This window comes from Triturus cristatus, chromosome 5_2, assembly GCF_964204655.1.
Source record: "Triturus cristatus chromosome 5_2, aTriCri1.1, whole genome shotgun sequence".
Taxonomy (NCBI): domain Eukaryota; kingdom Metazoa; phylum Chordata; class Amphibia; order Caudata; family Salamandridae; genus Triturus; species Triturus cristatus.
The window spans coordinates 778,511,490-778,531,917 of NC_140588.1; positions in this window are offsets into that span (position 1 = coordinate 778,511,490).

Below are 20,428 nucleotides of genomic sequence, written 5' to 3' on the forward strand. Positions count from 1 at the left end.
TTACCCATATAGGATTCTCCGCTCCTGTAATTAGAGCCTGCCCTGCAGAGTCGGTGGCCCCCAGCAAAACGGAGGATGGTTTTGGCGATTTTCGGAGGGGGCATGACACGCTCGAGAGGCGCACCAACCATTGGATTTCCACAAAGTATTGGTAGCGCGAATTGAGAAAGGGAATAGGGGAGACGCTTCTCAACCTGTAAACTCCGCAGTGCTAGCACTTATCATGGATTGGGGCAGCATCATTGTGCACTTGCGATGGATTATGTTGTGTGCACCTGAGATTGGGACATTGTAGTGACACTACAAAATAACGCTATTTACAGCAATTTATAAACAATGTGTAATGCCATGGGGACAAATTACAATGCTGGTGCATGCTGGGGCCTGCAGTCTCACTAGAGGCCTCGTGACCAGATGGACTACTATTAAACTCACCTGTGAAAAAGGCGTGGTGACGCCGAAACCGGTCAGGATTGATGAGTTTTAATGCTGCCTGAAATTAAACGAATAAAGTTTCCTGCTTACACAGAAGTCGGAGTGGGGCTCTGTTTCTTCGAAATCTTACCCATACAGGATTCTCCGCTCCTGTAATTAGAGCCTGCCCTGCAGAGTCGGTGGCCCCCAGCAAAACGGAGGATGGTTTTGGCAATTTTCGGAGGGGGCCTGACACGCTCGAGAGGCGCACCAACCATTGGATTACCACAAAGTATTGGTAGCGCGAATTGAGAAAGGGAATGGGGAGACGCTTCTCCTCCTGTAAACTCCGCAGTGCAAGCACTTATCATGGATTGGGGCAGCATCATTGTGCACTTGCGATGGATTATGTTGTGTGCACCTGAGATTGGGACATTGTAGTGACATTACAAAATAACGCTATTTACAGCAAATTATAAACAATGTGTAATGCCATGGTGACAAATTACAATGCTGGTGCATGCTGGGGCCTGCAGTCTCACTAGAGGCCTCGTGACCACATGGACTACTATTAAACTCACCTGTGAAAAAGGCGTGGTGACGCCGAAACTGGTCAGGATGGATGAGTTTTAATGCTGCCTGAAATGAAACGAATAAAGTTTCCTGCTTACACAGAAGTCGGAGTGGGGCTCTGTTTCTTCAAAATATAGATAAAAATATATATATATATTATATATATATTCAGACCATTCTTCGCGAGGACGCGCCCATCACACTGCTTCCACCAACTTCAGTAAAATATCACCGCAAGAATCTGTCGAGATAAACGGGTTCTTATTCCCAGATACGACACCCGGACAGCCGCGTTAAACAATGTAATCAGCTGACCACATGAAACGCTGCGCCGTGCTCGTTACCTCACTGGAAATGCTCCCACCTCAAATGGACTTGCGATGTTACTTGAAGCGGGCAGAGGAAATGTCTTACGACATTCAGACCATTCTTCGCGATGACCTCTGCCTCTGGATGGTGGCGGGCTACCGGCAAGGACGCAACCTCTTCTTATCAAACCCCGTTCAATCCTTCTTCAAAAAGATTGCGCCGAGCACCAATTTGCTTTTTAAGCGTGCTTTATTTGATTTATTTGATTTGATTTTGGTTTAAATCCACTGTCACATGAGTTATCAATTTTAACTTCTTCTTACTCCATAGTAAACAAAGGATCATCCACCCAATTATCACCCTCCAATTCTCTTAGCGTGTGTAATGTCTCTATATCTCCAATGGATAATGTAGGTTCCTTATACATCGGAGTATGTACCGTCCAGTTTGTTAGAATACCACATTTTTTATTTTAATTTGCGTGTAAAGAAGAATAAATCCATTCTACTTTCTGTGTAATTAAAACTTCTAGTAGGGCAAAAGTCAATCCTAAAGATAATACATCCATTTGTTCTTTAGTCAGAGAAAAATCAGAAAGGTTCAATACCGTATGTGTGTCTTTCATTTTGTCCCCGTTTTGCCCCTTGTGGTCACTCCCATGATGCTTTGAATATGTCCTTGCTGCTTTGCGCCCTGCTTGGCGCCTCTGCCTCCTCAACCTCGACCTCTTGCTGCTTGGGGGCTCGCAAATTTCTGCCTTCCCTTTGCAATTATGTTGTATTCCTTTAAAATGCTGGATTTTACTCCTTCAGGGGTTTTATTTTGTACCTGCTCCCTTGATTCTTTTTCCAAAGGTTGCCAGGTTATTGTCATCTCATTTCTAGCTTCCTCAGTAATTTCATTGGCTGTAACAGTAACTTGGGCTTGTTCCGCGATATTGGCCATTTCTAGCTCAAACTCACTGGTAGGGCTTTTAATTTTCAACAATTCAGATAGTTTTTCTAGTTCAGCCCCAAGTCGTTCTGTGTCTTTCAATGCATACTTAACCAAGAGTTTTAACATAACTGTGGAGCATTCATGATTATTTTCCACCCATTCGTCTATTAGATTAGGATCAGGATCTTAAAATGTGGGAGTTATAAAAATACGTAAGCCCCTAGGCACTCTTCCACAGTCTATATATTTCTTCAGAGCTGTCGCCTCTCACCATTTAGATTGTTCCATTTTAGCCGCTTTCCACAATTTATCCCATAATTGCCGCTTACTTTGTGTCTCCTCTGTGATAATGCCGGTAGTTAGACTGCCATTGATCTGACCCTCTGATATTGGTATAAAAAGCAGTTGGCTGCCTCACGTCGCGTTGCCTCCCAGTTTGCCAACCTCTTATTTAAACAAATAGGAACCACCTGCAGTGTTCCTATGTCTGATATCTTCTCAGTTGCACGCTTGCAGTACGTGACGCGTCCATCACACTGCTTCCACCAACTTCAGTAAAATATCACCGCAAGAATCTGTCGAGGTAAACGGGTTCTTATTCCCAGATACGCACCCGGACAGCCGCGTTAAACAATGTAATCAGCCGACCACATGAAACACTGCGCCGTGCTCGTTACCTCACTGGAAATGCTCCCACCTCAAATGGACTTGCGATGTTACTTGAAGCAGGCAGAGGAAATGTCTTACAACATTCAGACCATTCATCACGATGACCTCTGCCTCTGGATGGTGGTGGGCTACCGGCAAGGATGCGACCTCTTCTTATCAAACACCGTTCAATCCTTCTTCAAAAAGATTGCGCCGAGCCCCAATTTGCTTTTTAAGCTTGCTTTATTTGATCAGGTTATGGCAAACAACTCCCGACGCGTTTCGAAAACCGAGGGTTTCTTGGTCATGGGTCAATACGATGTTTACTCTTGTCAAATGATATAGTGTGAAAACATCTAAACAATAAAGAAAGGACTACATTGCTGCCTTGTTTGTATAGATAGCATTACCGCCATCTTGAAGTGAAACTGCATGTAATGTATATGTTTACTATTTCATTTCAATAAAAATGCATTTGAAAGTTACAAGTGTGATATTCCAGTTGTGAACAATAATTCATTTGTATAATATAAACAAATTTTCACAAATCAATAAAGTATACTTCAAGCTAAAAAATACTTGAATATTAATACATTGATTGTACCCAAGTGGGTCATGAATTCCACAACTTGTTCTAGTCGACTTCCTTCACAGATTAGTCACTCACCCATACATTCACTGAGACATGTATAATCACTCACTCATACAGTCAGTCACGCACCCACTGAATAATCCATACAGACACTCATTCATACACCCACTCATTCTTCAATTCACCTTGGTGTGTATATATATATATATATATATTCACTGGAAAAAACAAAGGTTTCAGGGGCGTTATAGTTAGGAATTGGCATTTAAAAAACCTTAGAAATTCACTGAAAAAAACATAGGTTTCAGGGGTGTTATAGTTAGCTGGACATTTCCCTCGTACAAAACCCTAGAAATTCCCCTGTTATAGTTAGTTCAGCTAACTATAACTTGCGCCCCCGCAATGCACTGCTGATGCCGTCACATATTACATCACTGATGACATGGTCAGTGACATCACTGATGACATCACTGATGACATCTCAAATGACATCACTGATGACATCACTGATGACGTCATCCAGTGAGTATGTGTTTCTGTAAAGTTTTAATATGTTTACGATATATAGGGAAAGGCCTGTTGAAGAATGAGTGGGTGTACAAGTGTGTGAATGGATGATTTTGTAGGTGTGTAACTGACTCTATAAGTGAGTCATTAAATGTATCTTACTACAGACTAGTGACTAAACTGTGTGAATGTCTGTATGTGTCTGCGTGTTGGTGTATAAGTGGCTGCATGGTTTTGTGAATATCTATATGAGTGACTATATGGGTTATTGATTGGTTGTCTGAGTATCTGTATGGGTGCCTGAGTGTTTGTGTGCGTAGGCTGTGTGTGACTCTGTGCATAGATGTGTGAGTGGGTGATTCTATGGGTGCATGGTTTTAAGAGTGCATCTTTGATGAACTGTATGGTTGAGTGAGTGTATGTATGGGTGTGTTAGGGATTGAATGTATATCTCAGTGGTACATTTGTGACTAACTACATATGTGAAAGGCAGTATATATGCGTGTAAGAGTATATAAGTGGGTATATGTGAGAGTGTGTGATTGTGAGAGTGGCTGTATGGATGAGTGTGTGCTTGTATCAATGATTGTATAAGAGCGTAAGAATGTGGTACTATTTTATGAGTAAGTGAACTTGAGTGTGTATAACTGCATAGGTGAGTAAATGGGAGTGTAATTAATTATTTGCATGACTGACTAGGTGTGAGGGTACCTCTATGGATGATTGGTGGTGTGTGAGTGTCTATGTAGGTGTATAAATGCATATGATAGTCTTATACAGAGTAACTGTAAGTATGAGTGACTGTACAGGTGAATGAGTGGAGGTGTATGTAGACCTAAGAGTTAATAAGTGGGTATGCAGTTATTGGTATTGGAGTATCTATGGTTTTGAGAATGGACGTCTGAAATTTTGAGTTGGTGTATCAACGGTTAAATTAGGGTGTGAGAAGATGCAGTAATTTATCACATGGATGACGTCATCAGTGATGTCATTTGAGATGTCATCAGTGATTTCATCAGTGATGTCACTGACCATGTCATGAGTGATGTAATATGTGACGTCATCAGCAGTGCATTGCGGGGGCGCGAGTTATAGTTAGCTGAACTAACTATAACAGGGGAATTTCTAGGGTTTTGTACGAGGGAAATGTCCAGCTAACTATAACACCCCAGAAAAACTATGGTTTTTTCAGTGAATTTCTAAGGTTTTTTAAATGCCAATCCCTAACTATAACGCCCCTGAAACCTTTGGTTTTTTCTGTGAATTTCAAAGGTTTTTTAAATGCCAATTCCTAACTATAACGTGCAAGAAACCTATGGTTTTTTCAGTGAATTTCAAAGGTTTTTTAAATGCTAATTCCTATCTATAACTTATCTCTGAAGATATCATGTTTAATGATTTTGATTGGATTTGTATATTTTTCAAATTCAGTGTGTCAATTTCATTAATTACATTTTTTTAAATACTTTTTTATCTCCATTTTTAAACTTATTTTTTCAATTAATTCTTTTAAAAATTTAAAAATATTATTTGAACTTAATGGGTTTTTCAAACATATTTTTTTATATTTTTCAAAATATTTTTTTAACTATATGTGCAAAACTTTATTTTATATATTTTTTTCAATGTTTTTTGATCCACGCACCCTAAGCGCACCGTTCCCGATCCCTACGCGATAGCATCCGCGCATGGTATGCGTTGGGTACGTGTTTAGTGCGCGATAGCAATGCGACCGGTACGCGACTCTCAGCGTATACGCGACACGTTCGATGTAAGTAACGCGATGTTTACGCGCTTCCGCGATGCGTCATCTGCGTCTATGATGCGGTAGGTGTGCGGATCCCGCTAAATATTTAACATTTAAAAAAACATATATATATATGTATTTCATGTGAATATTAATTGAAGGCAAACTCTAAACTAGTCTTAAAACTAATATATTTTTACATCTAATCCTATAATTTTTTTAAATTCAATTTCGCGGATGCACGCTGGGTGCGTGCTGCGTAAGCGCAGGGTGCGTGGAACCCATGTGACCTGCAAAAAAAGAGATTTGATTGGTTCATTACACGTCCTCTTCTAACTATTGAAAGACCCCACCAGATTTCAATCATTCTTCTTTGACCTTCTTTAGAGCCCCATCTCTTTGGAGAGAAGAAGGTTTTTTAGACTAAGTTTACACTTAGCTCTAACTTTTTTCAACCAAAAATGGCTTCAGGGCAGCAGGCATCACCTGCATCACCTCATACTTCTGAGGATGAATTTTTGGCGGAGGCACCACCCAAAGAACGTTTTTCTTCAGTGGTGTGGAAATTTTTTACTTTTCCCGAGGGGCAGAATAAGACCAATGCCACCTTGGTCACGTGCAAGATTTGCAAAAGAGTCCTGTCACGAGGGGATCCTAACAAGAAATACTCTTGCGGCACAGCAAGTATGATGAAGCACATGAGGACCCTTCATCCAAACAATCTTGCACGAGAAGAGTACCGACGGATGAGAAACACTCCTGCTCCTGCACCATCCACCTCCTCGCAGCTGAGCACATCAAGAGTGCATCCATCAGCCCAAACCTTGGAAATCCGTCCTCAATTTCAATTTTTAAAAGTGCTCTGCACTAAGTGCAATGCAACTTTGTGCTATGGTGAGCAGTCGATCGATCTGATCTGCCGCCGCCAAGAAAGTCACATTTGCTAGTTTTTAGTTTTTTTTATTGTTCCCTGAAGTTCATTGTTTGGTTTCTTTTGTTCTGTTTTTTGGTTGTTTGGTTTGCAGAAAAACCCCCAAAAATTAAAAATTGTTCAGAAAACCCAAAAAAAATTATAAAAGAAGAAAGAAGAAAAAAAAAGGTTCTTGTAAGAACTAACTTCCCTGGTTTAAAAAAAGAGCTACATTTCTTTGTTAGTGTTAGTTTAGATGAATGTATGTGTAGTACGTAATTGACTGAATGAATGCATTAGTAGCGTATGGTGAATGTATAAGTGCAGAATTATGAGGAAGTGCTGCAGCATCACACAGTAACCTCTTTAACTGCAGTGTGCTGTAGTACTTCCGAAGCACAGGGATACAACATATGTACATACATATGTTGCAAATCTATGCTTCTGTCTACACAGCTGCTTAAACTGCAGCCATGTGGTGACACAGGCACCCTTGCACCATAGTGCAAGGATATCTGTGTCATGTGCTGTTTGTTTTTCTACAGGAAGACACACCTTCCTGCCAAAAACAATGAGAAAATGCATTTTTCTCCTTCAATGTATGCTGAACATTTCAGGATGCATTGAAGATATAAAAATGTGGAGAAATGAAAACAATTCTCCTTGTTGTGCTTTCCTACACCAATTTTAGAATGGTGCACCATTCACACACATATCAAGATTTATGATTTATGATAAATCTAGACATGTGTCTTGTTCTATGAGTATTCAGTGCAATCATGCACAACAACACTTATAGAACACCCTTTCAAAACTAAGTGGTCTGCATGATGAGGTTGTATTTACATGGAGTATAAAAAGTGCACAGAGTGCCTTTACCTCTCTTTGTAAATATGAAAGAGTATCTTACACAATAACTATGTTACAAAAAGCAACATATTTCCGTTTTTAAAATTTCTTACGAATGATAAAAGGTAAGCACAGAGTTTTGTCTGCAAAGATGTTCAAAGAAGAATGATTAAAATAATTGCGGTCCTTCAATAGCTAAAATCTCAAATCTCTTTTTTTGCAGGTCACATGATATCTGATTATGGTCAGATTTCAAAACTACATAGGTAACAGAGTGTTTTTAGAAACATGTTTCAACTTTGTAGCTTCTAGCAGACCTCCTCATTCAGCATATTGAGACTTAGTTAAACTTACCTTCACAGTAATAGGAATATTTTTTAAAATTTGGATCTGTGATAGAAAAGGAAAAAAAAGAATAACATGTAATAATAAATGTTTTACAACACAGCATAATTTCCACAAAGTAATTTTTTTGCCTTTTTTGCTGTTCTCAGAATATATTAAATTTCACAAAAAATAGTGATTTCAATCGTACTCATCACTGAACAGCGGGGAAAAAAAACACAATCTCAAAGATTGTTAAAAAAAAACAACATGCTATTCTCAAAAAAAAAAGACACGATACAAATCACAGATATATAAAATGCACACAGCTAACACAATTTTTTAACTTTAACTTACAAAAACTGTAAATGATGTCGCTTTAAAATATTCACCGAATCTAAAGATGAATTTTTGGAGGATGCACCACGCCCACAACGTTTTCCTTCAGTGATGTGGAAATGTTCTACTTTTCTCAAGGGGCAAACAAAGACCAATGCCACCTTTATCACGCGCAAGATTTTCAAAAGAGTTCTGTTACGAGGGGATCCTAACAAAAAATACTTGTGCGGTACAGCAAGTATGATGAAACACCTAAGGATCCTTCAGACAAACAATCTTGCACAAGAAGAGTGCAAACAGATGAGAAACACTCCTGTTCTGTATCTGTAAAAAAGAATCACAAATAAATGTATATTAATAACTTTCAAATTTATACTATTCCATTACTGTACAAACACATTTTATATAAATACTGACTAAGAAACTATAGCACTGAACCACAAGTGTGACGATGGTTAAAACACTACATGCATAGTGCATACTACTTTGAAGCAGTTCATGCCATAAAGCCTACCTCACTAAAACATTACAGTACTATAAGGAGACACACTGGGTGAGTGACAGGGTGTTTGCTAGAAGTGTATGAATACTAACTAGGGAATTGAAGGTGTGAAACACAACTGTGTAGGTGATTAGAGGACTGCATCCATACTACATAGGCATTTATAGCAGTCCATGTGCTAAGGCCTGGCTCACTGCATGACTACTTGGGTACTGACTGAATGATTAGAGTACAGCAAGGAGAGTGCCTAGGTGAATTTATAAGTGGTAGGCTTTTCGCACAGGGAATGGATTAGTACTTGGTACTGAATGGGTCACTAGAGGAGTGCAAAGGCAGTGACAGGATTTTTGCTGGACTGTATGGATACTGACTAGGGAATTCAAAGTGTGAAAGACAAGTGTCTAGGTGGTTAGAAGACTGCATACATAGTGGATAGGGGTTTGAAGCAGTCCATGTGGTAAGGCCTGGCTCAGTGCATGAAAACTTAGGCACTGACTGAATGATTAGAGTACTGCAAAGGTAGTATCTTGGTGAATTTATAAGTGTTTGAGTTTTCGCACAGTGAATGGATTAGTACATGATGCTGAATGGGTCACTAGAGGACTGCAAAGGAAGTTACAGGGTGTTTCCTGGAAGTGTATGGATACTGACTAGCGAATTGAAAATGTGAAAGACAAGTGTATAGTATGTTAGAAGACTGCATGCATACTGCATTGACATTTGAAACAATCTATGTGATAATGTATGGTTCACAACACGAGGACTTGGAAACTGACTAAATCATCAGACTACTACTAGGTTAGTGCCTGGGTAAAACTTTAAAGTTTTCAGTTCTGGCACAGTAAATAGAATAGTACATGGTACTGCACTTTAGTGTCAAACCCTGACTCATTTTATCAATGCATAAGCAAAGAATAGCTTCTAAAGCTACTAAAACTTGACAACATGACTGATTTTAAAACAGTTATCTGTCATCAAATACACTATGTTACCAAATGCTTCTCTCACAATCCTTACCCAAATGTCCACAGACTCACAGTGTGATTTTAGACAAGCAACACTATCCCTAGCAGTTTACCAAAATGTATTCACTAGTCTAGAAGAGTTAATGGTACTGCACACAATCTACATATTTAAGTACAGCACATTAGTGTCAAAGCATGACTAATTTAATCAACGCATAAGCAAAGACTGGCTTCTAATCCTACTAAAACTTGACAACATGACAGGTTTTAAAACAGTTATCTGTCAGCAAATACATGATGTTACCAAATGCTTCTCTCACAGTGATCCCGAATACACACTAACTCACAGTGTGATTCTAGACAAGCACCACTATCCCTAGGAGTTTACCAAAACTCATTCACTACAGTGCAAGTGGTAAGGGAACTGCACACAATCTACATATTTCAGGACTGCACTTTTCTGTCAAAGCCTGACTCATTTAATCAAAGCATAAGCCATAACTGCCTTCTAATGCTACTAAAACTTCACAACATGACAGGTTAAAACAGTTATCTGTCAGCAAATACACGATGTTACCAAATGCTTCTCTCACAGTGGTTCCCAAATACACACTAACTCACAGTGTGATTCTAGACAAGCACCACTATCCCTAGGAGTTTACCAAAACTCATTCACTACAGTGCAAGTGGTAAGGGAACTGCACACAATCTACATATTTCAGTACTGCACTTTAGTGTCAAAGCAAAAATCATTTTATCAATGCATAACCAAAGACTGGCTTCTAATGCTACTAAAACTTGACAACATGACAGGTTTTAAAAGAGTTATCTGCTAAAAAATACACAATGTTACCAAATGCTTCTCTCACAGTGGTTCCCAAATGCACACAGACTCACAGTGTGATTCTAGACAACAACCACTATACCTAGGACTTTACCAAAAAACATTCACTACTGTGGAACTGATAAGGGAACTGCACACAATCTACACATTTCAGGACTGCACTTTTCTGTCAAAGCCTGACTCATTTAATAAAAGCATAAGCAAAAACTGGCTTCTAATTCTACTAAAACTTGACAACATGACAGGTTTAAAAAAAGTTATCTGTCAGAAAATACACGATGTTACCAAATGCTTCTCTCACAATGATCCCAAATACACACTAACTCACAGTGTGATTCTAGACAAGCACCACTATCCCTAGGAGTTTACCAACACTCATTCACTACAGTGCAAGTGGTAAGGGAACTGCACACAATCTACATATTTTAGGACTGCACTTTTGTGTCAAAGCCTGACTCATTTAATCAAAGCATAAGCAAAAACTGCCTTCTAATGCTACTAAAACTTGACAACAAGACAGGTTTTAAAACATTTATCTGTCAGCAAATACACAATGTTACCAAATGCTTCTCTCACAGTGGTTCCTAAATGCACACATACTCACTGTGTGATTCTAGACAAACAACACTATCCCTTGCACTATACCAAAACACATTTCTTCATCTAGAAGAAGTACTACATTTTATTATAGAAACATAACATAACTTATTTCACAAATTCATAAACAATGACTGGTTTCTAATTCTACCAAAATATAAAAACAGCACAGTTATCTGTCTGCAAACACATGAAAAACACAAATGCTTATCACAGAATGGTTTCTACATGCACACACACTGTCAATAAGATTGTAGAGAAAAAAAAGTACTCCCTACACTTTAGCAGGAGAAATACATTAGTCTGATTAAAATCAAAATAGTCTACATACATCCCCTCACAATTAAATAACTCATCTTTCAAGTTGTTTTGTAGATTAAGAAGTATATCAGTCACTCACCATATTTTCTTTTACAGAATCTCTGCACTGTGCACCTTTCAGCAAAAACAAAGAATGGAAAAGTTTCCCTTTCATTTTCCACACATATACATGTAAACATCAAATCACAATCCTTCACACATAAACTCAAAAGCAAACACACATTTCTATTGGTTAAATATTTCAACCCTTTCCAACTGAAATACATTTCAACCCTTCCCCCAATCTGCCTTCTGCCTGTTACCACAGAAACAGGTCATGGAACACTGCACTGAGCACACAGGTCAGAAGTGTGCTTCACTTTTCAACATATCAGCTTATCATATATAATGTTCCTTACAATCTGTTTTTGTTAACCAATAAGAATCATACCTTTAAAAAACTGAAATATACACCCTACCTTTCAGTGTACAAAGTAGTCATACAACCAATGATTTCTTGTCTTTTAAAAAAATTAAAATTCCGTGGTCCGCTCACCCAACGCGATAGGATACGCGCACCGTGCACGCATTTCGCTGTTTTTTTTTTTTTAAAGGGGGCCCTAGGGGGTCCTTCTGGGACCCCCTAAGCACCTCTAGAGGGTCAGAGTATTTCCACTCTGCCCCCTTTATATGTTTTACACACTTTTTCCCCTTGCTTCTTCAGCCTCGCTTCTACCGAGGCAGAAAATGGCCGCCAACAGTTCCTGGTTTCGAATGTAGACAGACACTCGACAGCCAATTAGCATTCAGCGCGCGATCGGGAGGGTGCGCGCTCGGTTCGGGGAGGGTGCGCTTACGGTGCATGTAGGGTCCGCGGATCCTTCCCGGCCATAGATATTTATGTACTTTTAACTCTAATTTTCTCAGGAACTACTGAACGGATTCACACCATTTATGCAAAAGGCACGAGTCTGAACTGAGGACTACTTCTTTGCCAAATTTGGTGTCATTCCGTTCAGCAGTTCGGGCTGTAGCTGCGACAACAGATCCTATGGGAAACTGCATGGGGAAAACGCGTTTTGGGACCCCCCTTTTTTCTCGGCCCCCGCTTGACGAATCACCACGAAACTTTCAGGGAAGGAGCGGAGCAGAGCTGGGCAAAAGTTTGAATACTTTTGCGAGGATTCGTCAACCGGCACCAGACTTATTGGGAATAGAATGTTGCGCATTTCCTATGGAAAATAGGTCCTAACTATAACTATCTACTGGCGACCGCCATTAGATAATATATATAGATATAGATATATATATATAGATAGATAACATTCTTAAACTTTTTAGAAACACTCACACTCACTGAATGATGTAATCAGTGATGTCAGTTGAGATGTCATCAGTGATGTCACTCACCATGTCATCAGTGATGTAATATGTGATGTCATCAGCAGTGCATTGTAGGGGCGTGAGTTATAGTTAGCTCAGCTAACTATAACAGCTGAATTTCTCAGTTTTTTTCGAGTGAAATGTCAGCCTAACTAGAACGTCCCTGTAACCTTTGTTTTTTCCCAAGAATATATATATATATATATTACCCACTGGCGGTCGCCAGTAGGTAGTTATAGTTCTGACCTAGTTTCCATAGGAAAAGCGTTTTTTGTTTTCCCAATAACTTTGGCGTCGTTTGACGAATCTTTGCAAAATTTTCAAAACTAGTGGCCCGCTCAGGTCAGCTCCTGTCTTGAAAGTTTCAGGGTGGGCCAGGTCCCGGGTCTCTGCCAATTAATTAGTGGGGGCCTGCAGGGGCCCCTGCAGCCCTGGGGACCGCTCCCTCCCTGGGGCTGTGAAATAAAATGCGTGGGGGGGTTTCCAATTCACCCCATGCTGCCCCACTGCAACAGAGTTGTGTTGCAGAGAGGTGTAAAAAGGGGCGTGGCCTCGGACCACCTCTCTGCAACGCAACTCTGTGGTGCTTACTGGAGGTACCGGGTGGGCTAGTTGGCCCCCAGGGACCCTCAGGATTCAAGGGGACTTAATCCCCAATTTAAAATGCAACACGGCATGCGTTTGAACACTTGTCACATCAGGCCCCACCCCCTCCCTTCACCACTGTGCAAACGGGCCCTCTGGCGTGTTGTAAGTTGGGGGATTAAGTCCCCTTGAATCCTGAGGGTCCCTTGCGTCCAACTAGCCTACCAGGTACCTCCAGTAAGCGCCACAGAGCTGCGTTGCAGAGAGTTGTAAAAAGGGGCGTGGCCTTGGACCACCTCTCTGCAAAGCAGCTCTGTGCCACATCCTGGAGGTACCTGGTGGGCTAGTTGGCCCCCAGTGACCATCAGGATTCAAAGGGACTTAATCTGCCAATTTACAACGTTCTAGAGGGCATGTTTGCACAGTGGTGCAGGGAGGGGGCGGGCCTGATATAAGAAGTTAGCAATTCTGCTGTATGGGACTTACTGGTGGTAATAAAAGGGATAGTTGGCCCCCCAGGTTGACGTTGGGGGCTAACTACTCCTCCTGTCACCTCCAATAAATCCCACACAGTGGGATTGCTAAGAGGTGTTTCGGAGGCCGCGCTTACCTTTCTCCACCAATATGGAAACACGACTGGTATGTTATAAATTAGCATTCAAGAAACCTTTGAAATTCACTGAAAAAACCATAGGTTTCAGAGACATTATAGTTAGAAATTAGCATTTAAAAAAACATTGAAATTCACTGAAAAAAACATAGGTTTCAGGCACGTTATAGTTAGAAATTAGCATAAAAAAACCTTAGAAATTCACTGAAAAAAACATAGGTTTCAGGGACGTTATAGTTAGTTGGACATTTCACTCGTACAAAACGAGAAATTCCGCAGTTATAGTTAGTTCAGCTAACTATAACTTGCGCCCCCGCAATGCACTACTGATGGCTTCACATATTACATCATTCATGACATGGTCAGTTACATCACTGATGACATCACTGATGACATCTCAAATGACATCACTGAGAAAAAACAATATTAAGAAATGAAATGATGTCCAGACTTAAAAAAGAAGAAGACAAAATTAAGGTAAGAAAAACATTTAAATTTCAAAGAGATCGTAATGACTATGAGTTAGGGCAGATATTTACTTTCGCCCAAAAATACGATGCACTGCGAGTGTCTAAATACAAGATGACGGAAACCTCAAAAACAACTAGTAAAGTGAGGGAGGTGACGACGGAAACATCTTTGTCAGAGTTAAGCTCGGCAGGTGGCAGCGAATCCAAGTCGGATATGAGGGATTCAGCATTAGGTAGACAACAACTAAAACCATCACCGGGTGAAGAGATACATTTTTTATGTTACGAAAGGAGACAGACTCTCCAACAAAGACCACAGAGGGGCAATGGCAAACCAACAGCAACTATAAGCGGAGGCAGAGGCACAAAGCAAATAGGCAGCGCACCAAACTTCAACAAAAAAAGAGAAAGGGGCCAGTGGCAGAAGAAATAAGTACGGGAAATATAACAGACAACACCATTGTAAATCTGTCAAACATACAATTATCAGAAAAAAAGGATAATATACTTTGCCTAGGATTGTCATACTCCCCCAGTACGAACTTCGATTATGCAGTCACAAGGCTAGAGGTATACAAGAGCGTCAGAAAATTAAAGCTTAAGAAATTAAACATACTGACCAAAAACCGAGACAAACAAGGGTCAACAACAAACATAGACCTACTAGGATGTACCAACTTAACGCAATCCGATCTACCTCTCCTCAGGGAAATGGAGGAACTAAGGGATGGTAGTGGCTGGAACATCAAAAGGAAGTGACACATTACAGAAATTAGGCAAATTACAATGCGAATGAAACAAGTGGAAGAGTAGTGATTCAACCTACACCGTGTAAACCAACTTCCACCTTCAATCAGGTTACCCCCGTGGTTCCATTGGCATTTTTCATGAGACTGTTACGGCACAAGTTAAGAAACTGAATAAAAGTACACAAATGACAAAACGAAAATATGATAAATAAAATCAGCAATATGCTAATTTAATCCAAAAATTAAAAGACGACAAGAGCATAGTCATACATAACAGTGACACGGGAGGCAACATAGTCATCTGGCCCCAAGAAGATTAGAAAAAAGAAGCATTTGCGCAACTTAATGACAAATCATGCTACATATGCAACAGTGCGTCCAACCTGAAATAGGTCTATAAAGAATATTAGAAGAAATTGGCGACATGGAAAAGCAAAGGACTTATAACAGCAGATGAATACAAATATCTGAAAAAATAAAATCCAGGAACACCATCGATGTATTTTATACCCAAGATACATAAAGATCCTAAAAAGCCACCAGGAAGGCCAATAATATCGGCCCAAGATGGTCTACTTGAACATACATCTAAATATGTCGATTATTTCCTGCAGGAATATGTAAAAACACTACCGTCATACGTACGAGACACTAGCGATTTCTTAAGAAAGATCATGGATGTGGAATGGCAGGAAGAATATTGGTTGATTGCTTTGGATGTGACATCCCTTTACACCAGCATCGGTCCTTGTGATGGTATCAAGGCAGTACAACATTATCCGACAAAAAGATCTTGCCAGTACAATGAACATAATAAGATGCTGATTGAAATGTTAGAATTTTGTATGAATAATAATAATTTCATGTTTAATAACCTGTTATATCAGCAACCTAGAGGAGTAGCCATGGGGGTCAGCTTCTCTACCAGCTATGCCTGTACATGGGCTGCTGGGAGGAGCTGGTCCTCATGAGGGAGCATGAACAATACATCAGAGACAATGTAAAAATATAGCTTCGCTATATTGACGATTTATTTGTTGTATGCCAAGGTACAAATGAACAGGCAGGTGAATTTGTGAAGGCTATCAATCAGAATAATGTAAATCTACACTTCACAGCCACCATAAGCCAAGTGTCCGTTAATTTTTCAGACACTCAGGTATACATCAGTGACAATAAAATAGAAACATGACTGTATAGAAAAGAGGCATCAGGCAGCTCCCATCCTTAACATCTCATAAACAGTACACCATACGGTGAGATGTTACATCTTAGACGTATTTGTAGCAATGAGCAGGATCTAAAAAATGCACAAGAAAGTAGCAGATAAGATTTCAAGAAAGAGGATATTCAAAATGCATTATCAATAAAGCTATATCAAAATCGATGCTGCATAACAGAGAGGAGCTACTCAGAGACAAATAACAAGACAGACTAAAAATCAGGGAAGTCTCATAGATGAAAAAGGATCAGGAGGCAAAACAATTTAGAATGATCATGAGAGACAGTAAACAACAGAATAGTCTACGTAAAATTGGCCAGAAAAATTGGCCATTCGTTTTAAACGACCCAGTGATTGGACCCCTGCTACCGCAGAGGGTGTCCATCAAATACAGCAAAGCACCATCCATGAAGGACGCATTGGTCAACACCAGCCCTGAAGCGATAGAAAGTACAGGCTGGTTGCAAATGAACAAAGGTTTTTTTAGATGTAAAACCTGTAAGGCTTGTCAACATGGTGTTAATACGATGACATACAAAACACCTTCCAGCAACAAAGAATACAAAATCCAAAAGCTTCTGATTTGCAAGACAGAATATGCTGTTTATGTACTGGAGTGCCCTTGTGGCCTCCAATACATAGGCAGCACAAAACTACAAGTCCACAAACGGGTGCTACAGCACCTACGTGCCATTACAAACCAGGACAACACTTATCCTGTGGCACGTTATTTTAGGGAGATGCATGATTCCAACAACACAGGATTAAAATATTTTGTGGTAGATGAAGTGACACCCAGCACACAAGGAGGTGATAGGGAATCTAAATTGGGAAAATTGGAAACAAAATACATTCTACAATTAGATTCCAAAAGCCCAGGTGGATTAAATGCAACAGAAGATTTACATACTTGCCTCGGATAAATACCAGGATATATAAGAAGGTTCTTCATACCAAATATAACTTATTGATCAGATAGATTACAATATGATGGCTACAATCCATAAGATGCTAGATCAGGATACAGATAAAATATCCGAACAAATACAAAATGTCGACGTATTTAATATGAATATATGTCTTTTAAATACATTTTAGACAGTATGTGATATAAATTATTAATTAATGGATTAACAGGTATTTATTTATTTTTATAGGTATATATTTATGTATTTATTTATTCATTTAATTATTTATATTGATATGAGTATTTCTTTACAAAATCATTGGCGAAAGTTTGCACACACATAAGGAAAACATCAAGCGTGAATCTGTTTACAATTACTATGATACATTTGGGTATTGATACCGTAATACATATCAAAATCAATAACTGTTTTTTCAAAAAAACTGTAAAAAGTTATTCAAATGACCAAACACAATGACATAAAATGGGTAATAACCACATAAATGCTCATTCAAAATATGGAAATATACAGAACAAATTCATGTTTTTAATGAAATAAGAAAATACAAAAAAAATGTTTTAATTACACAGCACTTGAGGTTTGCACATGTTTATAAGGTAGACATATATATCTTTGACAGAAGTGATATAGGTAATTACAAATTTGCCAGGAGGACTAAGGTGGATTTAACTACGTTATGAAATATGGATGCAGGTCTGAAAAACTTTCTTCATGTCTGCTACAGCACTATTCACGTAACAACAATTTATTTTATGTCTATGGCAGAATTAGTCACGTGGTAACAATCATATGCACTTGTCACTTAAAAAATGGTTCCTAAACTGCTTTTTCATGCCATGTGATCAAGACTCGGATGAGCCGAAAGGTTATGGTGGCATTGCAATAAAATAACTCTGCACTAAGATCGATGGTCCGTGTCCGTGTTGAGAGAGTGAGTTCCAAGGAGATCCACGGCTTAATTTTATGAGCATGTGTAGCCTCTCATGACACACAATTGTGAAGCGATATTCAGAATATGTATAGATCATTACATCGTGATTGCATTCATGCTTTTTATAGCTGGATTTGTAACAAATGTGTTGTCTTGATGATTATGATTTTACCCTTGATAGTCGTGCGATAAATAACGATTAGGGTTTATCCACATGAGTTGATACATTGACTTTACCCTGTTAAGATGGCCGCCATGTAATAGATGAATATTGCATTAGCTATGCCGGTGGGGGAAAGTGACGTCAATGGCATTTGATTTCAAAATGCTCTCGCGCGGCTAGCGCAACTAGACACTGAAGAAGGATAATCTGAAACGCGTCTGTCTTATTGTTTGTTGCTGAATAAACAATCATACGGAATCTTCCCGGAGTGCTGTACTTTGTCCGAAAGTGTGGACTTTGTTGGTAGCGCTGATTTTGAACGCGGGGCACCTCCGCGTTACAGCACCCGCCTACGAGTGCCTTGGCTTTTGGTGCAACTTGGTAGCGATATATATATATATATATATACTCATTTCCCCAGACGAATACCAATTTATATTCAATGAACATCCGGTTCTCCCTTTTCTTTATCTATTGCCAAAGATACATAAGGGCAAGATTCCAGTCCCCGGTCGTCCCATCATTTCAGCAATCAACAGCATGACCGAACAAGTGGGACGATATATCGATTTCTATCTACAAGATATGGTGAAGACATTGCCTTCCTTTGTCAAAGACACAGGAGATTTTATAAACAAGTTAAAGGATGTTTCTTGGAACAATGATTGGATTTTAGTAACTCTTGATATAGAATCACTTTATACCAGTATTCAACATTCAAGTGGGATAAAGGCTATTGAACATTTTTTAAGCTCCAGGCCGTGTGAATATGTGATGCACAACAAAATGTTATCTTCTTTGATTACTTGGTGTTTGAACAACAACTACTTTATGTTTGGAAAAGATATTTACAGGCAAACACAGGGTGTCGCGATGGGGGCCTGCTTCTCCCCTAGCTACGCGTGTTTGCACGTGGGCTATTGGGAGGAGCAGGTCCTCAGAACCGAACATAGGGAATTGTTTAATACAAGAATTATGCATTGGCTGCGGTATATAGATGATGTTTTTATGATTTGGAATGGAGATTGCAAGAGTGCAGAGGATTTTATTAGTGCCATCAATATGAATTGTTTTAATTTACATTTTACATCATGCATTAGTTCCATCAAAATTGAATTTTTAGATGTCTCCATTCAAGTTAAGAACAGTGAACTAGTCACTACTGCGTTCAGAAAGCCTACAGCAGGAAACGCCACATTACACGCGACCAGTGCACACCCAAAACATTTAATTACCAGCATTCCTTATGGGGAAATTTTAAGACTCAAGCGTATTTGCAGCAGTTCAGAGGACTTTGAAAAATGCCAAAGAGAAGCCCTAATTAGATTGGGGAAAAGAGGTTATTCCAATAAAATACTAACGGAAGCAGTTGAAAAAGCCAGTAAGAAATCTAGGGCATCTCTTCTACCGAATGCCCCAGATAATGAAGGACAGAACAGTTTGTCGGAAGAATCACCAAGACTCATTACGACATTCAGTAGTCAGGAAAGGAAAATTAGAGCCATTGTTAATAAAAATTGGCCCATTGTTCTTACCGATAATGTCCTCAAAAACACACTGCCAGATAAACCGACCATCACCTTTAGAAAAAATCAGTCAACAGCAGGCAGACTCTCTAAAAACTGTCCCGAACTTGCACAGTCCACATCATGGCTAAAACCCAGAAAAGGTTTTTTTAGATGCACAAGTTGTCGTGCATGTAAATTTGGTGTAAACACGACCAAATACCATTCTCCATTTAGAGAAAAGGAGGCACAAATCAACGGCAATTACAACTGCCGTACTGATTTCGCGATTTATGTACTTACATGCACCTGTGGGCTTCGGTATGTGGGAAGTACCAAGCTCCAGGCGCATGTGAGAATCCTACAACATCTTCGTGCTATCATCAACAGCGATCCGGCATATCCGGTCGCGCGTCATTTCAAAGAAGTACACAACAAAGACATTAATTGCCTTTCTTATTTTGTGATTGACTCAGTGTTAGCTTCACGCAGAGGAGGAAATCGAGAGAAAATACTTAGGCAGCG